Here is a 26268-nt window from a genome sequence, read left to right as displayed (position 1 = left end):
ACATTTAATTAATTTTAGGGAAAAGAAACTACAAAATGTAGTAAGGCAAAATGGCAGCAGGCAAAATGGCTTGCTTTAGTATTAAAAAAAAGTTTGATTTTTTCTTATGAAGCTTTTTAATTTTCTTTAAATTTGAAACTTAATGTCTGTCAATGATTTTTTTTTTGCTTCTTTAAGGAGATCAGTCAATGCAGAATGCAGTAATCCATTAATGTTTCCTCGTGGTTTCTTGTCCAATGTTAGAATTCATTGCATATTAACATAGATTATAATAAGAAGTGGTTCCAATTTGACAATCCTAATTTTTTGTTTTCTCCTGTCTTGGGATATATTTTGAATAAGAAGTATTCGAAAATCAAAGAAGTCATTTAGATGCATTTGCTTGCATTTTATGTTATGCCTGCTGTGAATTAATCACCATCTGTTCCAAAAAGAGTTGTATCTTTTCTTGGGAATGATCACCAACTCCTATTACTGCCTATTTTTATTTCTAAGTCAATTTTCTATCACTGATTTACAAAGCTTATGTGTCACAGCTATCCTTCATAAAGGGAAAAAATGTTTGGTGTGTTCTGCTTCAGTTTGACAACTCTGCTGAAACTTGGAGCATTTACAGTAATTTACAACTCTAAGGTACTGTGATATGTGGCTGCTGTTATTATAAGTATGAAGTTGTTATTAGTTCAAGTACTAAGCTATTGTTATTGCTGTATGCTTTACTATACACTGTGTGAATTATTAATTCCTTTTTATGCTGATCAAGCATTTTTAGGTGAAGATACAAAGAAAAATGTGAAGTTTTATTACTGTTTCAGCCACTTTCTCTCATAATTTGTTTTGCTGTTTTGTGAAGTCTTCATCTTTATAGAATGTAGTGGTCATCATTCTGAAGCCACACAGAGCTCAGAAACTCTGTTTCACAGGAAAATTTGAATCTGGCCCAAAGGTTTTTTAACTAATTTTACATCTGCCTTTAAAAACATTAATTAGCCAAAAGTATTACCAATGGAGATTTTAAAAACCAAAATTCACCCTGTATCCTCACACACAGATTAAATAAGCCATCAAACTTGTCAGATTAATTCTTCCAATTGCCGGGACAAGAATACCAGATCTTCCAGACACCTTTTTACTGGAAAAAATAACTGCATGTTCAACTACACTTTACAACAGCTAGTAGCCTTAGAATACTGACGTGAGAAAGGATTCACAGGTTTCAAACCAACTTTGACACAGAGCTTTCATCTTCTGGCACAATGCTTCCACTTGCGCTGAAGTGAGGTGTGAAACACAGACCCAACCATCACTGCTGTTGCAAACTAGAGAGAATTCATTTTTCTGCAAAAATACAGAGGAACCAAGCGTACAGCTTTGACAAAAATCCAGTTTGCTCACAGAAGAAACATGGACTGTAATAGCTAAAGCAGTAGTTCAGGATGTCAAGTAATATCAAGTGGATAACACTCCAAGTATGTGTTTGAGGGGGCAATATCATTCCTCTGTGGAATTATATTTGTAGGCAGTAGTGATTCCCTGTGTTGCACAAAGGTGCCTAATACATTAAGAGGAGCTATAAATTTCATTTGGAATCAAATCTAGTGGAATGGTGAGAAATGTTTTAAGCCAGACTTGTGTCAGTAGCAACAAATTATGAAGTTTTGATCGACACACCAGAATTACAGGCCAAGCGAAGCAGAAATACACAGTCTAGTGCTAAAAGAGCTGGCTGCTTGGATCAAGGCAAGGTTAGACTGGATTGAAAGACTTTCAAAGTGTTGCGCATCAATTTTAAGCAAGCAGTAGCAAAACAAGACAGATGCTTTTGATAGATACCTTATACCCTGTATCTAACAAGGGGTTCATGGGTATGCATTTGAACAATTTTTATTAAGTTCAATCCAAATGAGTTTCAGTTTCATTGAAGTGGATGTATTGAAGCCACTGCTGGCTACTGAAAGCAATGTTAAAAAAATAAATAAACTACTCACTGAGGATGAAAAGTCTGACCCTTATCCATTCTTAGTATTGTTAAATCAGGAGCAGCACTAATGAAATCTGGTTTGTCACCTCCCAGTTTAAAGGAAGGCTAGAAAATAGAAAACTTACTATCATCAAAGTGGGGTTTAAAATGAAAAGTGTACAAAATCCCAACAAAATATGGGATCATGAAGCTGCCATCACTCAATGAACAAAGGATCATACTTCTGGGGTTGAAATTAAAACTGTCACAAGTGATGGAGTCGTGTTCCTTATGGGGTATCATGTGTCCCCTGTCTTTCCAGATGACTCCCATCCATATGTGAAGAAGAGCATTTAAGACACAGGACACCTATAATTTAGCCTAAGGGAAATTGAAAACATGCAACAATCACACCCAAGACACACAGTCAGACATATGGACAAAAACAGACCAAATGCTCTCTGCTGCAAGCAAATTTCCAAGGAAATTGGCCAGAACTATGTAACTTGGAAGGGAGGTAAATCTGCTCGGCCTTAGTTCTTTTAATGAGATAAAATACGGGAGCATATTTCTCAAACAGAATTGGTGGCGATCTTAGTTAGGCATATGGCAAGGAATGAATTGTCACAATGAAGAAATAAAGCAGGAGATAAAGGGAAGCTCCCAAGTGCTGCTCCTTGACTCATGCAGGTGGTTCCCCTTGGAAGTGCTGCATTGTATGGTGCCACACTGCATTACTTTTGCCAACCAAACTGCACAGGCACAGTAAGGTTTCTGCTCAGACACAGCAATGCTGCTGTCAGACTTCTTAAGAAAACTGTATACCTGCAGCTCATCTAGAGTTTGATAAACTTTTTCTAAAGTAATATGTTAGTGAGGTTAAGAAAAATAAGGCAGAAATGCAGCAAAATGCAAGAAATATGTTTTTTTGGCGAATGCTACTATTAAATCATAAAAACTTTTCTGAACTGATGACAGATCAGAAGACAACATTAGATTTCACATATTTCTGATGTCAGAAGAAGAGAAATGAAATTATTTTGAAAAGCAACATCATTGGTATCAGTTACTTTTAGCTAAAAATGACAGGTTTGTATTTTGGGAATTGAGACAAGAACAAAAAATTTGTTATGAGTCGCTGGTGTCTGGAAACTTCAGACACATTTCTCTTTTCACCTTGATAGTGAGGCATTAAGTCCTTTACATTATCTTCTTCTGAACTGAGGTTTTCTAAAAACATCTCCTACTATAATAAATATAACTGAGATCATGGCAGATACTTGTCAGAAAAGACACAGTTAACAATCAGAAAAAAATTTAAAGTCCCTCTCAGAAACAAAGTTTTAAATTAGTTTTAAAAATTAACACCTTAATAGATGTGCAGTAAAAAATTCTAGTTCATGCTGACCTGTTTATCAAAAGGACAGAAGCAACAGAATATCTGAAGCTGGGGCGTATTAGAAGCACTACGCCACTTGTGGTGATGAGAAAGGCTAAATACTTGAAGATAAAAAATATGGCTACTTTGGACTAGAATTTTTGAGTCTCTTAGAGACTTAAATTATTACAAAAATGCCTTTAAAGCTTACACCTCCGACTCACAGCTTTTAAAAGAATACAAGTTTCTATCTGATTTACCAGAAATAATTACAAAAGGGGCTTAAATCTCTTAGAATCTGACCATGTCTTCACTGTGGTGATTATTCAAGGTTTGTTTCAGTAGCACTGATGTTCTCAATTTCTGATATGATCACACATCCTCAAATTACACATTCTAAACCTTTCTAGAAAAGAATGGCAGCCAGGTAGTGTACTGTTTTAGTCAAATTAATGTATGCTATGACTACAACCATCTCTCATATATTTCTCTTTGCATGGTTTGCTATTCACTAAACAACCAGAGGGCTTGGTGACGGTGAGGAAGTAGTGGGTGGTGTTTATTTCAATTTCAGTAAGGCTTTTGACACAGTCTCTTGAGACATCCTTATAGACAAACTGATGAAGCACAGACCAGGTGAGTAGACAGAGAAGTGAATGGAAAGGTGGCTGAACTTCAGGCTCAAAACCCTGTCTTAAGTGGCACAAATCCAGCTGGAAGCCAGTCACTTGACCTTAGGGGCCAGTACTGGCATCGATACTGGAGTGAATCTGCTAAGAGGCCATGAAGACAATTAAGTGATTGGAGTGCCTGAATACAAGGAGAAGCTGAGAGAGCTGGGTCTGCTCAGCCTGGAGAAGAGAAAGCTCAGGGAGTTGTTATCAATGAGTATAAATACCAGGAGCATGGGGCTGGCAGACTAAAGAAGATGGAGCCAGGCTCTGCTCATTGATGCCCAGTGACAGGAGGCAGTGACAAGAGGTACTGGGAAGAAACCGAAATACAGGAAACTCAGTTTAAACACTATAGCTTTTTTTTTAATATATAGTGATGGAACACAAAACCAGGTTGCCCAGACAAGTTATAGGGTCTCTATCCATGGCAATATTCAAAACATGAAAGGGCCCAGCCCTGGGCTGCCTGTCCTCACAGACCCTGCTCTGAGAATGCAGGTTGGACTAAGCATTCTCTGGAGGTCCCTTTCAGCCTCCAATCTTCAGTGATTCTACCGTTTAATTCACCCCATAAATTCCTCTAAACAGGGACCCTCCTATCTTGTATGTTAATAAAACATAACACGACAATCTACAGAGAATTCCAATGACTGATTCAATTACACTCTGTACTTATCTAGATGCTTTTTCTCATGTTTCCCTAGTAGGACACTTGGAAAAGGAGGGTTTTCTACTTTCTCTGATAAGCTGGTTTTCAAAGGCTGAAGAATTATTACCACCTGCAAAATATTAACTGAATAAACAACACCAAATAATTTAAAACATCTGCTTTTTGTGAGCAAGTTTGAAAAAACAAACTGAAGACTTTGTAATAAAAATGCTGTCTAACAATATAATCTTGAAGCAGTCTGACAAGTTGCCCAATTCTTTCGTGGCTGGGGCCTTTAAAAACTACTCCCTGTTGTGCAGTTTTTTGCTGAAGTTCTTGAAGTCTGTTTTGTCTTGCCAGTGTTTCTCTCCTTGCTTGTAGTTCAAAGACATACCAGGCAAAGTACAGCATTTTTATGACATTAGTGATTAATATTGTTTATTATTTTATCTTGCCCTGAGTGAGCCAGATATTTCTCAGGAAGTGAATCCCAGAAACACATGGGCCTGCCTTTATTGCACCGATAGTCCTCATGTCTAATATGGCCCATTTCCTTTTTGTTCTGTTGGGTATTGGGCAGCTTCAAAAGAGCATTAAAACACTTCCCTTGCCATCCAGAAAACTCAGCATTGGTGCAGCTTTCTCCCATAAGGAATCGCCATCTGCACACAGAGCTACAAAGGGACCAATATAACAAACAGTCATTTTGCCTCTTCCTTGGGATGGAACAACAAAAGGGGTTGAAAAGCCCATTCATTCCTGCCCCTCTAACCCCTGGCTGGTGGCAAGTTCAGAGCACCAGAATTACTGTGTAACCTGGCCATTGCACTACGGTCACACTTTGTTCAAGGTTTCACAGTCTCACAGTGAGGCTGTGCTTGATTGACACTGATACCTTTTTTTTTCTGAGATGCAAGATCCCTTTTCACTTGCATAAGAAAGCTCTCCAAACTTTATTTTCACATTTCTATTAGGGTTTTTCTGCCTTTGACAGATGGTATGTTCTTCTGCTCATATGTATGAAGAAGAAAGCATTTTTCAACTTGTTTGTTCCTTATATAATCTTCCAGGTGGTTTTTCACTGGCACAATATTCTTCTTCTCTAGAAAATACAAGCCACTGTCCTCTTTCTCCATTTCAAAGACTTTTGGGCCCACAGCCCTGTGTACTATTTCCAATTTTTACTGACATACTGACTTCAGTGTTTAATCAACTACCTTCTCCTGAAATATCCTGGTTCCTTACAAGCAGCACTCTAAATGATTCTTCAGTGGACTGCCAACAAAAGGATGATAATTGAGTTTGTGGTTTGCTTGTCATGCAAACAAATGGTATCTTAATGTCTCCTTGGGCTTAGCTGATGGTATCTAATGTCATTTGTTTTCTACTATTAGATTTTTGACCCAAAGGAATCACTCTGTGAACTTCTGGTCCATGAATCAGATTTATTGCCATTAAAGTAATGCTGTTATTATCCTATGAGGTAATGTGACTAACAATAGTAACAATAGTAATTGGGTAAGAATAATAATTATGAAGACTATTATTAACAATATAAATACATTTATTTAAGCTTTTCATCTTGTTATAGTGTAAAAACTGACAATATCACAGAGCAATAAAAATTCAAATACATCCTTTCACTAGTAAACAAATGGGATCTACTCTACTCCTATAAACCATTGGGAAGTACTGGCTTTCCCCAGAAGGTGGTGCTTCTGTGCCACTAAATGAAAACCACACCGCAGTCCTCCAATTTCAGGCAAGATCCTCACATGATTGAACATAAAATTAACGATCGTTCCTGACTTCAGTTCTTCATTTTGAAAAGACTGACTGAACTGTCAAGATAACAAACAGGTATCTTTCTTCCACAGAAATGACTTTTCCAAGTTTTCTAAAACATGCTCTCTTGTCATTTTACATGCACTGACAGTGAAATAGGTTTTGGCTGGTGTTGAACATTAGTCCATGCCCAAAACAATAAGAAATAATTTATAATTTTTTGTTAAAAGATAAGAACATGTAAGCATGGGTTATTTAATTTTGTACAAACATATATCTGGCAAGAAGCTGCAGTTTTGATAACTGATCTTCACTATCTTGCTGCAATTTTAATAACTGGTTTTTACTACTTTGAATTAAGAAAATGTTTTTGTAAAGCCAGAAAGTGAAGATAAAAATATTTTCACAAAAATAAGCTCAAAAGAATTTCTTTGGCATTAAACTATGAAGTGTCTGAGTGTCAAAAGAATCCATAAAACCCCTAATTTATTTTAAAAAACCAGCATTTTAATTTATGCAATATTTTTCATGCAACAGGAACACAGAAATTATTTTAGAGGCTTTGGTATATAATATCTAGAATTTCATAAGTTCTATTTCAAAAGCCAATTTGAAGAGGTGAGGATTGCATCCTTTACTTCTGTTATCAGCTGTTTGTAAGTACTTGAAAACTTATCTGTTCCAGTCTGAACCTCTGCTTAGACAAGGTTGAACAGATGGCCTCAGTCACTGATTTCCTACAGGAACTGAAGGCACAGGAGACCAGAAGTTGCTCTTATGTAGTGTCTGTACCTCCATAAATTCACTGTTAACCCAGAGCACATCATCTCCCCAGAAACACAAACTATTCTGATACCTAAAATGCTGAAGTGCTACAGTCACCACAGAGTTTCCTGGCCACATGACCTGGTTCACGCCCCATAAACATGCAGCCTTCATTGCAGACCTGTGTCTTGCTCAAGTTCTCTGCTGGGTAAAGGCATTTATATGAGTTTATGGGTTGGTTGGTAACTGTATTGAATCAGGCAGATATCTGACTGGAGACTCTTGGTAGGGTAGTGTCTGTCTGTATTGTTAGCTTCATGGTATGACAATTCTTTTGTGAACCTGAACCAATATAATAATTCAAAACAAAACAAAACAAAACCAACAACAACAACAACAACAAAAAACCCAACAAAACAAACCAAACCAAAACCAAACAAAACAAACAAACAAAAACCAAACCAAAACAAAACAAAACCCCAAAAACACCACAAAACCAAATCAGAATTGCAGCCAAAGGGAAATGGCTGATTAATTTAAGTACGCAAATTTGGAAAATCATTACACTATCTGCTTCCTTGACAGAGCCTGTCAACTTCATACTACTAGTGAGTTAAAAAGTTAGCCAAAGTTCGGGGCCCTGATGGTTTATCACCTTTAGAATCAGGAATGGGGAGTCTGAGTCAAACATCTCCAGACTTCCAGAAAGAACCAGAGATGAGTTTCTCTTTTCTTGAAGCTACTTTAACCAGCTACAGGTAGATTCTTCCATTAGAAACTGAAGAAGTCAGAGCTTTGATAAGGGCTGGGCTGAAGGCGTTACCTCAGCATGTTTTGGTTAAGCACTTACACAGCGCATACAGGAAACCAGGCTTCACTTAGCCCAGCATTCACTGAACCACTTCTTACTCCAACTAGTCAGTCCAGTATCTCCAACAGGGATGTAAAGCTGCCTCTCACCTCACTCTTCCTCCTGGTGCCTGGAAATCCTTCAACAGCCGCACTGTAGGTATTTCTTTCCCAGAGTTTCCCAGGAAGTATGGCCTGTGTAGTCACTGCCCTCACAGTGCTTGATCACTACTTGATCTCTCAACATAATAGGATTGAAGCATTATGAGCTCTTTAAAAGCTTGAGCTGGCAGAAATACACTTTTTACTCCAGGTTTCCAAGAGGAACTGCTGAGCACCCCTCAGCCAGCAGAGCCAAAACCTCAGTCCTGGAGGCTGGTGTAAGGTACTGCAGGATGGTTGCTGCAGAACTGTCCCAGACAAGAAGAGCACAGGCATGACTACACTGGATGTGGAGTTATTCAGCCCACACAGAGCTGAGGCTTGCTGCATCACATGTGGGGGCAAACTGGGGTCCTTTCGAAAGAAAGATCTGAACCACAGATCTTGATTTTCACAAGAGTATGCACAGACTGTTCACCAAACCCAAAGTCACAACCTTCCCTTTAAATAAAATGCAGTATTTTACAAAGTAAGGATTTTTCCATCCTAATGTACCCTCATTAGTCAAATTAAATTAAAACACTATTTTTTTTTTTAACTTGTAAAGTTTTTTCAGGATTATTTCACCAGTAGTTACAAGAGGATTAATAGTGCTATACATCCATGCAGTAGCAGCATGAAGTTTACAGGACTACCCTATGTTAGACAATCCTAGTTTGTCACACACCCACTTTGCATGTTTACATGGTATTTTATATATCTTTTACTGACTTCTAACACTTAGTAATATTGTGTTTGCCCAGTACTCTTAAATTTCCTTTTCATCTTCAAGCACTCTGCATACATTAACATAAACCTCTTGATTAATCGCTTCACTACTACTTGTTATTTCTCCCCCTCCCAGAAATGTTATAGGACCAGCTGAAGAGTTGCTGCTACAGTGCTAAGTTCATGTCTTAAAGCACCAACTTCCCTGACATGCACGTCAAACCCTTGATTCTACTGCAGTGGAAATTTACAGTACACTGAAAAAAAATTTGATCAGGCTTTCTTCCTGGATGCAAACTAATAAAAGGGTTTTTGAGGAGAGGTTGTCATTGCAAAGGGACTAGAGGATTTAGGAAATGAATCTCTAAGAAAAAAACTAAGACCTATGCAACCCTGGTGACATATGTCATGTATAGTCAAAGATTTCTTTTTAAAGGTCACTGTTGTATGTGCATCATCTTGTACAAAATACTTAGTATTTAAAAGCACCGCATATTGAAGAAATAGGTTAATTCTCTCACCTAGTACATATGATGTTTTCTTCAGAGGTAAGAAAGATGAATATGGGGTTAAAAGAGAGAAAGGACTGGTTAATCAGGATAGACAAAATCATAAGATTTTCTGAAATTATGACTTGAGCTCAGACAAAATGGATTAGATTAACTTTTCAAAAACAGATGGTTTGATGCAGGAGACCTCTTTGAGGAGGAAAGGATTTTCAGAGAATTCACATGCTTGAGGAGAAAATGAAACAAAGCTAATTCAAAGAAAAGTTTGAAAGCTGAGAAAAAACCCCCTGCCTATTCTAATAACATTAAGTTCTCAGTGGGAATGTCAATTTTCTTTTGGTTATAAAACTTGGATTAGTCTGGAAAATGAAGTGCTTGAATTTTAAGGGCTGAGTCAATCTTTGAATACTCTCTGCAATTATGGTCTCCCTGTAATTCTTTCTTGAACTTTATCCTGAGTAATCTTCACATGCATGCTTTGCATTCTAAATCATTAAGGGGTTTTTTCTACATTGTTTTGCATGGACCAAGGACTTGCTCCAATAGAGCAACTCCTGTACTCTAAATCAGTAGTTTTCAAACTATTGTTTGCAGTCATCCACGGAGAGCTGGCTTGTCACACGGTGCTGGCTGTAACCTTGTAAACAGAAATAAAAGACACTACAAAGATGTACTAAATACTTTCCCATTACATGGTCTAAGTGGATAAAACTGAAGGGACCATGCAGTGCTGAAAGAGCATGGGGAGGATTCTTGGATAAATCTTGGATTCTGAATGTGATTTTTGTGTACTTCTAAAGCTTCAGAAGCCTTCCACTGCTCCCTTGGAGTACCAGGACTACTCACCACAGAGAAATCTGTTAAGAGCATAACAGTAAAGAGCAGTGAAACCAAAGAGAGGAAGGCAAAATAAAAGCAATATACTTCAGGAAGGTAGATTCCAGTAAACTCGGGGAGACATTAGTTAAGAATTTATGGCAAGCAAGTTCATGGGGGAAAGGACTTAAAGAGATCTGGCAATTCCTCAAAGAAATGGTATTGAGGCACAAGTACAAACTGGCCCAACGCAGAGGAAGGATGGAAAGCGTAGAAAGAGACCAGCCTGGCTAAGTCATGAGCTTGTTATTAGCCCCAAACACAGGAAGAGAGCACAGAGAAAGTGGAAATTAGGTTACACTGCTGGGGACAAGTATTTTTCAGAAGATACAAAACTCGGGCCAAGGCACAAAGAGCTGCAATTAGCAAGGAAGACAAAGAAGAACAAGAAAGAAATATATAAGCAATAATTACATTAGCAACAATAAGCAAAGCAAGAATAATAGAGCAAGAATAATAGGAGAGAGGCAAAACTACAGGACTTCAGAAACCACTAAAGAGATCACTTGAGAACACGAAGCTAACACACTTCATTGAGTGCTAAAATATAAGACTTGAACTTATGAAGAAAGAACAAGCTAGGCAATTTTTAAATATGTTATATGTGAAAACAACTCAAAGTAGCTTTCATATCAATTTGACCCATTATCAAAATTTTCTTAGCAAAATGCCTGATAAAACCTCAGGACATAAGCAGTCCTCTGAGCACTTGTGAAAGAAAACAGGGGTAAGAAGCCTCTGCAAAGGGAAAATACAATAAATAACTTAATTTGGAGAGATAGAAAGAAAGATAAAGTGTTCAATGACTGAGAAAATCCCACTAGCAAATGAACAACTAGCAAACATAGTCAAGAATAATGTTTTAGGTATTCCTGTGGGGAGCAGGGAGTTGGACTTGGTGAGCCTTATGGGTCCCCTCCAACTCAAGACATTCTACGATTCTATGAAATCATGTCAAGCCTTTTCTATAAAGTACCAGGACTTGCAGATGAGGATGCAGCAGATAATTCCATGTTTCCAGACACTATACAGGCTTTACACAAATGTCCCATAAGACATCCTCTTCAACAGCTTACAGAAGCTTTTTTTGACTCTCTTAACATAGAAAGGATAACTTGTTGGAAATCCATATCCACAGTGTGCTTGTTTATATTCAGCTGTCAAAATGGAAGGCAGTATTGAGTGACGCCATGACCTGAATGAAGCCCAGCAGGCATGCATAAAAGTAGAATAGCAGGGGTAATCTACCAACTATACAAATACCATCTACAGAACAGCTGGCTAAGGAGGACCTAGGGGTAAATCAGAAGCTGAAAGTGAGCCAAGACAGGCTTGCTCTTACAGAAGAAGCAAAGACTCAGACTAGGTTATATAAACAGGATATATACCACAAAACAAGTGATGTAATCTGTCTGGTCGGATCAGCACTGATAAAACCACACGGTGTGCAGGATAGGGCATCCAGTGTGAGGCACTGCCCTTCAAGAAAGGCTTAGATCCACTGGGCAAACTCTAATAGAATCACGGGATTTTCAGAAATCTTGGACACATTACCTAGACAGAATACTAAAAAAAAAAAAAAAAAAAAAAGCCCTGAAAATAAATGTGGTAATAGTGAAGAACATAAACATTACTGTAAAGAGAAAGAGATTGGTTTTCTCTGTACCTGCATCTGCTGCCATCTGCTGATAGAACGATTTTTTATGTACCTGTGCACTGACATTCCCAAATCTCAGGCACGCTCCTGTGGTTCCAATCAGACATTTTAAAAACCATTGTAGAAGACAAATTGTGTTTAAGCTTTCATTACTGTAATGAATATACCATACTATAAACCACTCATACCTTCATACTCAACTCCTGCTCAGAACTGTCACATTCCTCAGCATGAGCAAAATGTAGTACATATACGGTGTTCCCAAATTGTCTTTATTTAATGTTTCTTCACTTTCCTTTTAAGACAGCACATCACCCAAAACTTACTAATGTTATTGTTTCTAGCTTCCTTTCATATTCCTCTCTCCTACACAATAATGACCATAAATTCCAGCTAGATAGCTTAAATAACATTTCTTACACACACAGAAATCTCTCCTGAAATATCTCCGAAAAAATAAGAGTGCTGCTTTCCTGGTGACTGTCCAAGATCTGCTTTCAAAATTAAGCATGAGCAACTAAAACAGAAGTGAAAAATGCAGGGAAATCACAGCATCAAAATAACTTCAACAAAACACCTAGTCAAGTAGATCACCTGTGCAAAAGCAGAACACATTTTAAGGTTGAAAGCCCTTTTGTATCTCAGAGTAGAAATCACACTGAAACTCTTTTTAGGAATAATTCTTAGTGTTAGCTACTGTTTTTTTCCACAAGGGAATGAGAGAGAAATCTGTATCATGAGACCTGAATTACTTTGGTTTACAAAACTGCTGGACTGACAGTGCCACAGGCATTGATTGATACATTATACATTGGATGCATGGAAAGAATTCTTGAAACAGATTAATTACTGCTTTAAAATACTAAGGTCCAAAATGGTTCATATTTCATTAAGTCAGCAAGGAAATTAATGCAGAATTAAAACTGTGTTTTGCCTACTCAGACTAAATTCTTTCCTCCTTAAAATGCCAATCCTAGAAACCGAGATAGATTTGCAAACTGTTTAGATGAAATTTTAATTTTTTTTTAAACTGTTACTCATTTATTGTCCTGATAAGGAACCACAATTATCTGATCTCCACTGCTACCACATTTTAAAGTTTGGTTAACAGATATACAACCAGGTGCTGTGGAAGAATTTAAGATTTCAAATCCTGTATAAACTGCTACTCCTTCTGCTGTCACCAGCAGAGAGTAAAAATTTATCCTCTCACATAATGTAAGTTCAAGAGCACCTATAAGGGCAGGTACATGAGTACAATTCTGCATGTACAAGACCATGATAGAGCCCTGTTTACTGCTTGAGAACATATTCTGTGTTCTTGAGGACAAGACACTTTAAAGACTTAGAGACAATACCTAAGCGACAAACTAATTGGTTGGATAGTTTTGTATTTAGGAAATAGCCATAAAATCTTCACTGATGTTGCAAAATTCAAGCATTGAAAAATTAGGAAATACCCTCTGCAACCTTGGCTTTCACAATTTCACTGCATTTTTCACACTGAATATCCTGCTCCAACAAATTACATGTTCCTGACCCAAAAAGTTTTTTGAGTTTTTGTTAGGAAAAGATAGCTTCTTCTAGTGTCATTTTAGCAACAGCCAAGCTGATACTCCTACAAAAAAACTCCAGCCCAAGACACTCAGATTTGCACAAAAGTCTAACAATTGGAAAATAAGCTTTTATAAAGTTTTACTAGAAATGGGAGGTAAATTTATTAATAACAAATATGTAATGTACACACAGCTGCAGGCACAGATGTATATACAGAACTAGTCCAGACTGGCAAAAATACTACAGAAACTTTGTGCCATTCTAACAGCTACAATGCTATTAAAATATGCAAAGGTATAATTTGCAATTTTTAAAAGAATTTGTGAAGCATCCATAACATAAACTTGTACTGTAGGTAGCATCCAGACAACCTGATTTTAATGGCAACACTTAAATTCTTTTGGATATGGTGTAATGCTTTTTTTTTCAATTTAGACCAGGGAGACTTTCATCATGCACCAATCTGCACAATGCAGTATTCACATTTTTTTTGTAAGGAATTGTACTGTCTTTTCTTCTTCATTTCAAAGTGCTCCCTTTCTCAGGGTACTGCTCTCTCTTTCATGGTGAGTCACTTGGAAGTACTCTAGCAGTGCTGCATCTTGCAAATAACTGAAGGCTTATGCTTCCTCCTTTATTTTGGTGGTCTCTAATTTGGGTGGTCTCTAATTTGCATTTGATTTAAATGTGAAAGCAGTTACTGTATGCTCAACTGATTTTTTTAAGGACACATTTAGTGATTGCCTAAGAAAAGGCTAAAATCACATATCTGCTATCAAGCAGGTCCTGACAAAAAGGATCATGTTCTCCTTCAGACATGAGAACAAGCAATAGCTATTACTAGTCAACAGTAATTGAAGAGAATAGCAGGGCTCATTTGAAGTTTAATTCAGGAGGATCACAGTAGCAGCACTAGTTCCAGTGTGCTGGTCATATTTCTGTCCTCAGAATGACCCTGAAGGGCTCCTGTTCCCCTTCTCAGCATCAATGCAGGCAGTCCCCTGAGGATGGACACTCCCCCACCTTCAGGAGGTTAGAAGGATTAAATAATAGATGCAAGATTTATTTACAGGTAACTGGGATGCTGCAGTGTTACATTTCTATGCCACATAGTTCAAAAGGTCTTGCAAAACACCAGATGATAAGGCTGGGAATGAAAGGAGGCAGTTTAAGCAATTTATCTATAAAGGAAGGAAATAGCTTTTTTGAGGATGAATCACAGTTCCTGTGAAATCAATTGATTCAGCGAGAGCAGCTATTCACTCTGGTAAGGTAACTTTAGTTGTTTGTAGAGGTAGCTCCAGTGTGCATTTACTGATTGAGTAAGTACAATTGAAGTTCATATTCTATTATTTAGAATTATCTCCCTGATTTGGTGAATGAACACACATGCTATCCCTTTAGACCACAAGTCTTACTTTAGACACTGGGCACATATTTGAGGAAAAGAAACACTTCGTTTATCAGTAGAATTCTTTTACACAACTATTCCTCTTCAACTGCACCCATAACACCCAAAGAGACACAGCAAGTCTGAAGTGAAAAGAACTGAGTGAAAATACAGGTAACATTTGTCTGCTCTTTCCATTCTCCTGGCTTTCATTTATGACCACTGCTGCCGGAAAGAGTTTGACAGACATTTTTGGTGTGGCACAGGATGGCAAAAGTAAAGAGAGAAAGAGAGAGATGAAGCAGTCAGTGAGAGAGAGAAAAAGGAAGAAAGAGAGAAAAAGAGATCACAGTCCTGGCTCCAGAGCTGACCCAGCTGGGTGCTCCAGTGTCCTGGGGCCCACGTGCACCCAGATTGGTGGTGGTGCCTTTTTACAGATAAGTTTTCCCCACCCTGGAGATAAATTTCTCTCTTTCTATGCAAATCAGTTCTCATGAGCAGTTCACTCTTTCCGACCTTTCTGGAAATGGGTCAGGGGCTTTGGGGGTCTTGGGTGGTCCTGATCCCCCGTACAGTCCACATTATGGCCTCATTCCTGCTGTGCTGTGCTGTGTTGTGCTTATCTCCAGGAGCCAGAACAAGGACATTTGTCCCAAAGTGCTGCCCTTGCTGTGTATGTCTCCTTCTGCAGTCACATCCTGTTCTTTCTCACAGCATGTTCTTACCAACAATCTTTGACTGGAATTACCAACAACCTTAGCTGGCTCCACAGCTATCCAGCTATTAGTAGATATGCCTGGATACCTACACATTACCCCCTTTATCTTCTAGGTGTCTACAAACTCAGCATAAAATAGGAAAACAGCTATAATTAAAGAGGAAGAATTTTAAGTTGATCCTAAGTAAGAAGGTCTGAATAGTTCCCAAACCCATGGCTTACAGACTGACTTTTTCTGCTGAAACTTCTAAAATATTTGATCTCTTTGTCTACATAGTCATTGGCATAGAGTTGAGATGCATCTGTAGACATTCAAAGTTATCTGCAATAACATATTACACAATGTCCAAATCAGAGATGCTTAATGAAAGTAAATTAAAGAGCATAACCAAACAGAAGACTATGGGAAGTTATAGAAAGGTAAGTATTGTAAAAAAAATATAGTCACAACACCCAGATTACTGGTGGGTTTAGAAAGATATTTCCATTGCAAAGGGATCATAGCGTTCCATCTCTCTGACTAGAATGCCTAAAATTCCCAGGCCACAAGCAATAAAAGGAAATATCTGAAGGATCCTACAGCAGCACAGACCCTCAGTCTTTGTCTTGCATCACTTGTGTGGGACTTCTACCATTTGTTTAAATGATGTATTTGAATTGCTTCTATTGCAAACATTTGCTGCCCCCAAAGACTCCACAGCTCAGTTCCCATGGCTCTGTGTACTTTAAAAGATGTGTCATGTGTGCAGTATCACATTTCTTTGGCTGCTATAGAAGTGAAAGTACATATCTTTAACAACATTAGAAAATGAAAAAAAGGGATATAAAGCATGAAGACTAAACAGCACAGTTTGAAGTTACTTACTGAGGGAGGTTTGGCTAAATTGGTAACTGACGTACCAGTGACTTTCTTTCTGTTTAATATTGATATGAAACACTAATATAATCAAAATAACCCCTTTATCTAGACAGTAGGAGTCCTGCCTATTTGATTTGTGCATTGATTGCAAAACTGTGTCCATTTGTTAAAAAAGAGTCAATGACTGATTAGTATCTCGTTATTTCTGCATTTTCTTCTGCAATGTAAGTGTTCCATTACTTTCTGAAGCACATCTTTATCAGTGTTTTTAATGAACAATGGCACTGTGTTATATGTGTCCAAAGAGAGAATAGAAAGCAATCCTTGTGCTATAAAACTAATATTTTGCTGCTTAAATTCCCCATCCAGTCTGTAAAGAGGGGAGCAAAGTGCCCCTCATTTACTAACCTACAGAGGAAGAGAACCAACTGGGATACTGTATTTTGCAAGAAATTAAAACATGAAAGGTGTCAAGCAAGCAAAAGCCAGGGACACTGATAAAACATAAGCATGATAGCAAAATAGGATCTGCTTGTGGAAAGTAAAATCGAATCTGCTATAGAAGTAATTCAGCATCTCACACATATACATTGTTATATACCTTCTATAAAAACACACAGAACCCATGTAAGCATAGTCCTATATCCACAAATGCAGGATAAACTTAAAGAGGAATGAGTGGAAAGACAGACAAATGTCCCAATAACATTTTGGCATCACAGCCAGTAGTAACACATGAGAAATAACATGTAAGTGTGCAAAGAAAACCCAATATATTTTGAAGTGCATATACCCAAATAAGCTGACATTAACCAAAAAGGGCCTGTCTGCATTTTGTGCAGTCCTATTTGGAACCATGCCTGTAAATCTGGACTCAGTACATATGTTAGAGTAGCACATTAAATTCTTTTTCATCTGTTGCAGAGAGCTTTCCCAACGGTTAAGCTCCTAAGAAGGTTTTCAATTATCTAGAAATACATTACCTTGCACTTCATACTATCATGCTGTTACTCCAGTCTCAAGACCATTCAAATCTTTCTCTGTGACCGCAATTAACACCAGGTGCCTCCCAATGCTATGGCAGCGCATACAGGCATTATGGCTCTTGTCTTGAGTTCGTGGCCTGAAATTATTATGTAAAAGAGAAAAAAAATAAAATGAGAAATTAGATAAGAACTAAGGCCACTGAGTCTATATGAGTTAACTATAGTTTCATACAACATCTGTAACTTAGCCAAGACATGATCCCAGATCACCAGGGTCTCAGCTAATGCCTAAACTGCAAAACAGTGTTTTGTGGGTGGGAATCATGCTAAGCCAATGAGTCCCCAAGACCATCACTGACATGACAACTTGGCATTTTTTCCTTCTTCTTAATGCTATCAGTGGTAACAATTTTACTTGCAAGAAACATTTGTCATATACAGGCATGATATTGCATTGTTTATATATCAAAGAAATTTTTATGCTCATTCAAGTTATAATGGCAGTGTTTCTCCCTTAGAAGTAGCTCTAGAAATTGACTATATACTGTTAAAATCCTGTCTGACAACAAGAATTTTTGCTTTCCTTGTTTTTCTCTAACATTTATTAATACAATATCTGAGTTGTTCATTCTTGTTAATTTAACTTTTATGACACTGATATGGAATGAAGGGGACATACCACCTTTCAGATACATTAGAGTTGTTGAGTACATACTTATATATTCTAGGCAATTACTCTGAAGTTTGCATTATTTTCTAGGCTTTCCCTGAAAAGCAAATGAGAAACAAGAACCAACCAACCAAAAAAAGCCCCCAGGCTATGAGGTTTGTCCTTTTTATTCTCTCTGGTTTTCCTTTTTTTTTTCATTGTTACATTTTTAAAAGTTTGTTCTTTTAGGTTTTGTAAACTAAGAGAAGAATTTTAAGCTACAAACACAGCAACTGTGCTAAAGGAGTAACCCATCAGTAGCAGCTGCTGTCCTCAGCAAGGCCCTGAGATGCACCAGGAAAAATTACCACTTGGCCAGGCACAGATATACTAGCTCACACATGAGCAGTGGAATGCAGAAAACTGGGTCATAAGTGCACTTTTATGTACCCTTTTTCACATCTCCTCCTCTCTTCTCTGTATTTCGTTACGCTAAAGGGTTCTAAAGTGCTGTGAAGAATGTGTCATGCATTGACACTCACAGGTCTTCCAAACATCAGTCTATATTGCCTCCACCCTTCGAGGGGGTCTACAGTTCTTAAGATCTATGTTATCCTAGTTTCGGTCCCATTCCCCTTACCTAAGCAGTCTACCACAGAACAAATGGGTCCATCTTTTGTTCTCCCCTTCCGATTTTATCCATGTTTAGACTTGTAGTCCCTAAGTATACAGCGATAAAAACTAAAAGGGAATAAATTCACGCTCATGGTTTACCATTCACTTTACCGTTACCAGCAACATTCCTTTGTATAAGTCAAATCCATTTTCAGACCTTATCTCTGTTCTTTTGTTCCATTCAAACCCATCTTGCTTCCATAGGGAATCTTGTCAGTTTTTCTCTTCCTTGACCTTCAGCCCATGGCCCCACCATTACCTGCCATTTTAGGCATCTATCAATTCCCTCTTGGAACTCTGTTCCATGAATTACACTGAACAGAGTGCCTCAAAAAGGTAGACTTTCTCAGCGATGGCACTTTACTGTACTCTCTTCTGTGCTGTGGGCTATATCCTCCTCCAATGTACTTCATGTTGGAATTGGCTCCTGCTGGAGCCCTTGAACAGACACTTTAGTCTCTTAATGTTGCTTAAGACAAACTGAGTGGAAAAGGCTGGGTAGTTTCTGCTGGGTGTGGTGCACTGAGGCAGCTGTTAATTACCAGTGTCACAGCAAGAAGTAGGATAATATACCAAATGCAAGAAGGGGAAGGGAGGCAAGCAGGAAGGGAGTGGGGATTAAGGGACACGGCACATCTTGGTTTCCTAGCTTTCATAAGGAACTGCAGCCTAAATGTTTTCTTTATCTGTCTTGCTAAGCATTTATCAGCTCCATTTCTTGTCAGTTCCCTGTCCATAATATTGTACTCTGTGTGTGTGTGTGTATCCCATGCACCACCCCCAATTCAGTGCTCTATTCTCCTTGCCCATCTGCCCCCTGCAAGCCAACATTCCAGTCCCCATGCTTTCCCTGGGTCAGTCCTTTTCTCCACTGCATTCCAGTCAGGTATCTCCTGCCCCAGCACTGCCTGCACAGCTGGGGTGCAGGATAGACCCTGCTTCTCCCAGCAGCTGCTTGCCTGGAGCAGAGCTGGCCCACAAGCAGCTGGGAGTGACTGTGCTGAGAGAAGTTTTGTGCCTTGGCTACTGCACAGCACGCACAGCTGTGTTTTCAGAGTGACGTGTAGAGGCTGGCCAGCGCGAGAGGCCGTCTCCATCCATCTCGAGATTAAGGTGCTGAACTCTTCTGAAGTCTTGCAGCATATTCCAAGTGAAGTAATTCAAAGCGTAACTTGGCTGTGTGTGGGTGGAGCTCCATGGGAATAGCTATAAGCACTCTGCCAAGCTGCAAATACCATAGTAAAGAGATGGCAGGGCTGTTCAAAGAAGAGGTTGATGGATATCTTTCTTAATTTGAAAGTTTTCTTCTATCTGAATGGAAGAATTACATACAAAAACATGCCTCCAAATGCCCAATTAAAACAGAAATTCAGTCTGAAGTGTGAGTAAAACCTTGAAAGATTTATAAGCAACCAATGATAGATTCCTAAAAAAAAGTCAGAGCTTTCATAAAAGACTGCTACCAGCCCTAACTTTAATTATTGTTGTATATGTACAGCTACAGATCCATGTGTTCTGCTCCTAGTTTATACAAGTTACAGCTTATTTCTTGCAAGTTCAAGGAAGTGGGTCTTGTGGAATTATCTGATAGGAGAAAATAATTTCACAGGAATTAGTTTAGGCAGTACATTCAGACAAGTAAGAAAAAAAGCAACAGCAACAAAAAACAACAAAGAAACAAAATCCACTAAAAAAAACCCAACGACAGTCATGATGTTTTAAACAACAGTCAAATTCACAGCAGAAGTCAAGTTTATCAGCACTTTAAATGGGACAATATGATGTAAGTGTGTGGGCAAACAGGAAGTTTTTGAGATTATGAGATTATCAAAGACTTGAAATGCAAGGATAAGAACTGTAGACCAGGGACAGAAGTTAGTTTATGATATTATTCCACAAGGTAAGCAATGCAGTCAGATGGTAGACTAGAAATACTTCATTAATTGCTTCAGAAATTGTAAGGGGCTATAATTTATGTACTTAAAAGGCTCATTTTCTGCTAAAGAAATTTATCTTAAAGCACTTTATAGTTTACATTTACAACATACATTAGAGCTAAATGTATACCATACATTTAGACTTCCTTAAAATCAGACCTTCCTCTAATTTTTAATAGCTGAAGGTTACCTCACTCTTGAACCTCTTGTTAATACAGGTTTGTTTATCCTTAGAGATTGAGTTAATGGCAACTTAACACCAATGACAATATTTTTTGGATAGGCATAAATGAAAGGAGGATTCCACTGATATATCTCTAAAGCTTTGGATAAGACAATTAGAAGCAAAATAAAGTAAGGCCAATGTTAACTAATTCTGGAAATCTCTGCCAAATTGTTTTCACTTCTGAATGTTTTTTTTCCTACCATTCTGGCAGAGCTGTACATCAGCATGGCATGAAGTCACTCTGTGGAACTGAGTGAATAACTGATCCTTCAGTTCACCTAATAAAGAGCTAGATAATTTGTTGCCTAAAATAAGATGCTGCCCCTTGCTTTCATGTGTTTTGTCTCTTTTCAGTTAAATGTAGGAAAATTATTTCAAAACTATAACAAAAATATGAAATATGCTCATAAAAATCTCTATATCAAAATACCTGAAATTATTTATTGAGTTGGACAAGTTTTCACTGAGATTAATTTCTCACTTACACTTCATTTTCTAATTTTTCCAACCTCTATCCATTTGTTCACTTCTGTTTTAGTTTGGTCAAATGATTGATTGTGATTATTTGAAATTATTTAAATTAACTATATTGGGGAAAATAGTAAACAGTAACTTCTTTTGCAGTTTTATGAATTTTGTTTGCCTGTGATAAATGTAGCAGATGCAGTCCAAAACAGCAAAAGAAAACAAGAAAATTCCCAAAGATGCCAAATTACCATAAAACCTTTTATTATATTGATCACCTGAGTTCTGCGTATCTCTCAAAAAAAGAAAAAAATTATGAATGAAGAAAGCTAGCAAAGATCAATAGTAGTAGGCACTGGATCTGAAAAGTAGACAGCACTATATTGCTGAACTAGATTTTTTTGGTGATAAAACTAAAACCTGTATCCTTGTAATGCTGTTGGTCAAGAATTTGATCAGAAAATAAGCATGTATAAGCTAGTCCAATTCTTCATTAACAGAGAAAATTACTATTATCCATTGTGGCCAGAATATAAACACTGTCCAGATTATTTTGCATTCCAATTAAAGAAAAGAAACACGATGGAATGTTGCTGGCTTGTTTGTTTTTTAAGTTGGTTTTATTTTTTTTTTAACATAATTGATAAGAACTCTCTTTTTATTGACTGTGGTAAGATCAGAATACTTCGGGGAATTCCTTGCTCACAAGCCCAAGGTTGTCTTTCCAGACAGCACACAGAAAAGACGCCTCTTACCCTCTCTGTTTGCTAGTATCTCAGTACATGAATGTTTCCACCATTCCTCCACTCTTTAGATACTTTTAATACATACACACACCTATGTCCTCGTCTTCTCTTTTGTAGATATTCTGCAAGACACAGCAAGAACCAAAAATCTCAGACACTGATCTACAAACAGCTGAGTCTTTAGATACTAAAAAGGCAACTCAGTCATCGTCCTTCATCTGCTCACATTGCAAAGCTTGGGAACACTGAGAAGCAGCAAGGGAAGCTGGAGTCAGTATCATATGTTAGCAGCCTTTATGCTTCAAAAATTTCTGGCAAACATTTCTTTCCTAATTGGGGAAACCAGCATAGCCTTGTTTACAGATGAGTCCAAACCATTCTCCAGGTTTTGTGTTTGGATGATGTGTCACTGTTTCAGCCATCAATCAAAGAACAATAAATGTACTTGTTTCCACATTTTGACTGAGTGGGCAGCAGCTAACATACCTATCAGCTTGAGTGCAGTCTGAAGACTCCTTAGATCAAAAATGCATTCACTAGCAGCCATTCAGCATCTAGCATAACATGCCATATTTTTTCACTAATGAGCTACAAACAAAATCTCATCTGCGTATTTGGCTGTACTGGAAAAGGTAAGAGTCACAGTAAATACCTGACAGAAATGCAGACTCAAACTGATGGGAGTAATTAAAGTGCTCTCCAAAAGAACTTGCTGTGAGAAGGAGAGACCCAGAGGGGCACAAAATATCTGGGGAGAAAATGAAAATATCAAAACAGAAGCACCAGTCTGAGTCTGTCTGAGACCAAACTGATGTTGAGACTGAAGTGACTAAATGGGCTCAGATACCACAGCATGTTCAGCCACACACTTGTAGTTGAATGTCAACAAGTGCCACCACTTGCACCTCGTGCAGAAGCCATGGCACAGCCCGGGACAGAAGCTGGGCTGGCCAGCATGGTGCTTTCTCAAGTGACTTCCCTATCCTTCATCAGGCCACAATTTGATCCAGAAGAAAAGACACAGACTCATAGCTCATAGAATGGTTTGTATGGAAAAGGAGCCTTAAGGATTATCTATTTCCAACCCCCCTGCTCTAAAGTCCAGTCAGGCCAGCACAGACATCACAGGGGACAGTCTGGTGATCGTGGGGGGCACTGAGATTTGTACTTCTTTTGCTCACAGGCTTCATTTAAGGACTGTGGACCCTCTGACACATGGAGGGCATGTTCATGTGTTTGGCTACCTTGATAAATTTTCGCCTGTTCTGTGACCCATGGTGACTGACTGCTGACTGCTGCACTTCAAGCAGGTTTGTAACTGGCTTAGTAACATTTTCAAAAATTTGAAAAACAAAGTAACTTCATTCAGGCATGAGTATATTATGTATTATGAATGAAGTTGCTTGAGATCCCTCCTTTTTCCATATTTGATTCATAGTCAGTAGTGCTGTTACACTACATAGACAATATTCAGTTTCTAATATATATACCATGAACAGCCCTATTTTCAGCTGTAAAAAACACAGCATACAAACAATCTGAACTATATTCATGGTTGTTGATTGCCAAATCAGTGTATAAAATACAAAAATTTTTCAAAGCAAGTTACAAAATAGAGGGTAATAAATTGCAATTCCCGCCATAGGAAGATGAACAGAAATCTCTTGAACCAAGACTCAAAGCCAGACACTGTGCTTCCTGTCTTTTAGATCTTCTAACATGTAAATCGACCATTACAAAGAGGATTAACCACTAGAAGTGTACAACTGAAGCCCAACATTCAGCCCTGCTCTTTATTCACCACCAGAGCAGACCAGGTGTCCAGAATCCTAATGCTGGGCTCTGCAGTTGGGGTTTATATGATCTGCATACTAAGCACAAGTCACCATTGTATTCTGGCTTTAATTTATTGGTGGCCTTAACAACTGGCTATTTTACTGCTAATTGTACTTTAAATTGCTTGTACAAAATCAAACAGTACTTGGGACTCTAAACACGCACTTTCATGAAGTACAGTTATTTTTTAAAACTGTTTATTTTATCAGAATTAGATTTATGCTCAGAGAAGTAAGGCTTTCTCACAGAAAATTGCCTTTTGGTATTTTAGTTATGTTAATGGCTTAAGCTTTTTTTTTTTTTGAAGGCTTTATAGTATGTACTGTAAATGAGATGATGGTATAAGAAAGCATTTTCAAAAGTTGACAGAATTTAATCAGAGGTATATCTCTGTCATTGCCCTCAGCATTTGAGAATCTCCCCTTTTAGCATTTCTTGCAAAAACAGGACTAGGTATTCTGACAAATTTCATTTTGGAAAACCAGTCTTATTTATCAAAAGTCACCACATGGCTTCAGTTTGTACTTTAAAGTATATCTTGTTATGATGGCTGTGGAACAAAGCTGAGGGCTGGCAGGGAATACGGAGTCCACCTTGCCTGACTGCAGATGTGGATGTTCCTCTGGTGCAACCTAGTCTGTATCTTCTGAGAAGCGATTTCCTCTTGGAGAAAACAAATTTAAACTACATGGCTTGTTAAATATTTTGGGATCTGTCTTGCTGAAGTGCACTGTGAAATAATAATAGCTAGCTTCTGTTCCTGAATCTCAGAGCACTTTATGGATCTAGAAAAGATCTCTCTTCTTAGACCATATTAGTAGATGAAGAGACCCTCAGGCTTAAAGGATTTAGGTAACTTATCCTGGGTCACACTAAGCCCCTTTTGCAAAGCTGGTAGCAGACACTGTATGTGTCATTTCCACCCTGTGGTCCAATAACAAGATCATAATTTTTTCAGTAAAAATTGAGGATCATCTTGATCTACACAAAATACAGGAATTGTCACATAACTCAGAAACAAGATCCACTCTAAAGACCACAGGACTGCATGCCTACTCTTCCAGAGTCTGGCTTCATTTTTCCACTTCAAAATATTATCCAGGCAGAGTTGATGGAATTCTTCTATTTCAATGTTTACCAGATGTGCAGTTACCCATGATGAAAGTAAAATTTCTAATGTTACGGGACTGCAAGGTCAGAAAAATATAGTGAGAACTATGGCAGCCAAACAGTACACTCTAGGTTATGTGTGAGAAGTTATTTGGTCCACTCTGTATTTAACCTTGCCAAGCAAGCTTAAGTCCTTCTGCTCTCAGAACATCAAACAATTGTGTTTCCATCCCATGGAGTACAGTCCTCATGTTGTCAGCCATGGAATAACCTGTGATGCTTCCAACAGCAGTGAAGTAGTTTAAAGTGCTTGGAATAAATGAATGAACAAAACCAAAATGAAGACATAAAGTATAATGCTCAAAAAACAAAAACAAACAAAACCCTCAAACAAACAAACAACAAAAAACCCACAAAACCCTCAAATTTTATCTCAAATTCAGATCATAAAAGTAAAATCCTGGTTGCAAGTGCTGCTTTTAAATTAAGAAATTAATTTAAAAATATTTTAGCAGTGTATTTTAATGAAATTCTTAAAAACAGTAAGCCTTGGTTGAAATCTGCAAACATTGGATGGGTTTTAATATATGATAAGCAATAGATTTAAAATCTCTGTGAAAGATGTAAGCAGTAGTGCACTCTGCTTTTTAACTCCCAGAACACACTGAAATCTCTGTAATTTTCTTGAATGAATGCTCCCCCTGCAGAAGTGCAGACCTGCCCCTCAGCCCCATGGCCTGTGAAGAGTTGTTTCACAATGTGCAGCAACTCGGTGAAGAGTGCAAAGATGGTAACTGGACTGGCTGGTCTTTTCATTCTTTTCCCTTTCAACTTTGGCAAAGACACAAACCTAATAACCCTGCTTTTAAGAATAGTGCTGTAAATATTTTCACTGTTCAGAGGAGGGCAAGGGCTTGATGTCATATTTCATTCAAGTAGCATCACTGAGATCATGTGTCAGATTAGCTCAGAGAAACTACTACAAGCCGAAATGCTAACGTGGCAGCAGCAAACACTTCGCAGGCTATGACATACAACTGTTGAATCTTTCAGAATAATTTGAGGGACCTGTTTAGATTGAAGACTGACATAGGATGTGGTTAGTCTATCAACACCTACAGCATTTTCTCTGATTAGAAAGA

At 38.0% G+C, this 26268-nt stretch overlaps 1 long non-coding RNA gene across 2 annotated transcripts in view; it reads right to left on the bottom strand.

The window, feature by feature from the left end:
• Window positions 1–26268, bottom strand: part of LOC104686610 — a 121875-nt gene that overhangs the window by 14558 nt on the left and 81049 nt on the right. For both annotated transcript variants that reach the window (XR_002044583.2, XR_002044582.2), the window contains one exon: window positions 17480–17619. This is a non-coding gene — a long non-coding RNA (uncharacterized LOC104686610). The remainder of the gene's footprint in view (window positions 1–17479; window positions 17620–26268) is intronic.

Source organism: Corvus cornix, chromosome Z, assembly GCF_000738735.6.
Source record: "Corvus cornix cornix isolate S_Up_H32 chromosome Z, ASM73873v5, whole genome shotgun sequence".
Classification (NCBI taxonomy): Eukaryota; Metazoa; Chordata; class Aves; order Passeriformes; family Corvidae; genus Corvus; species Corvus cornix.
Note: the sequence above shows the minus strand (reverse complement) of the source record. Positions and strands in the feature narration are given on the sequence as shown.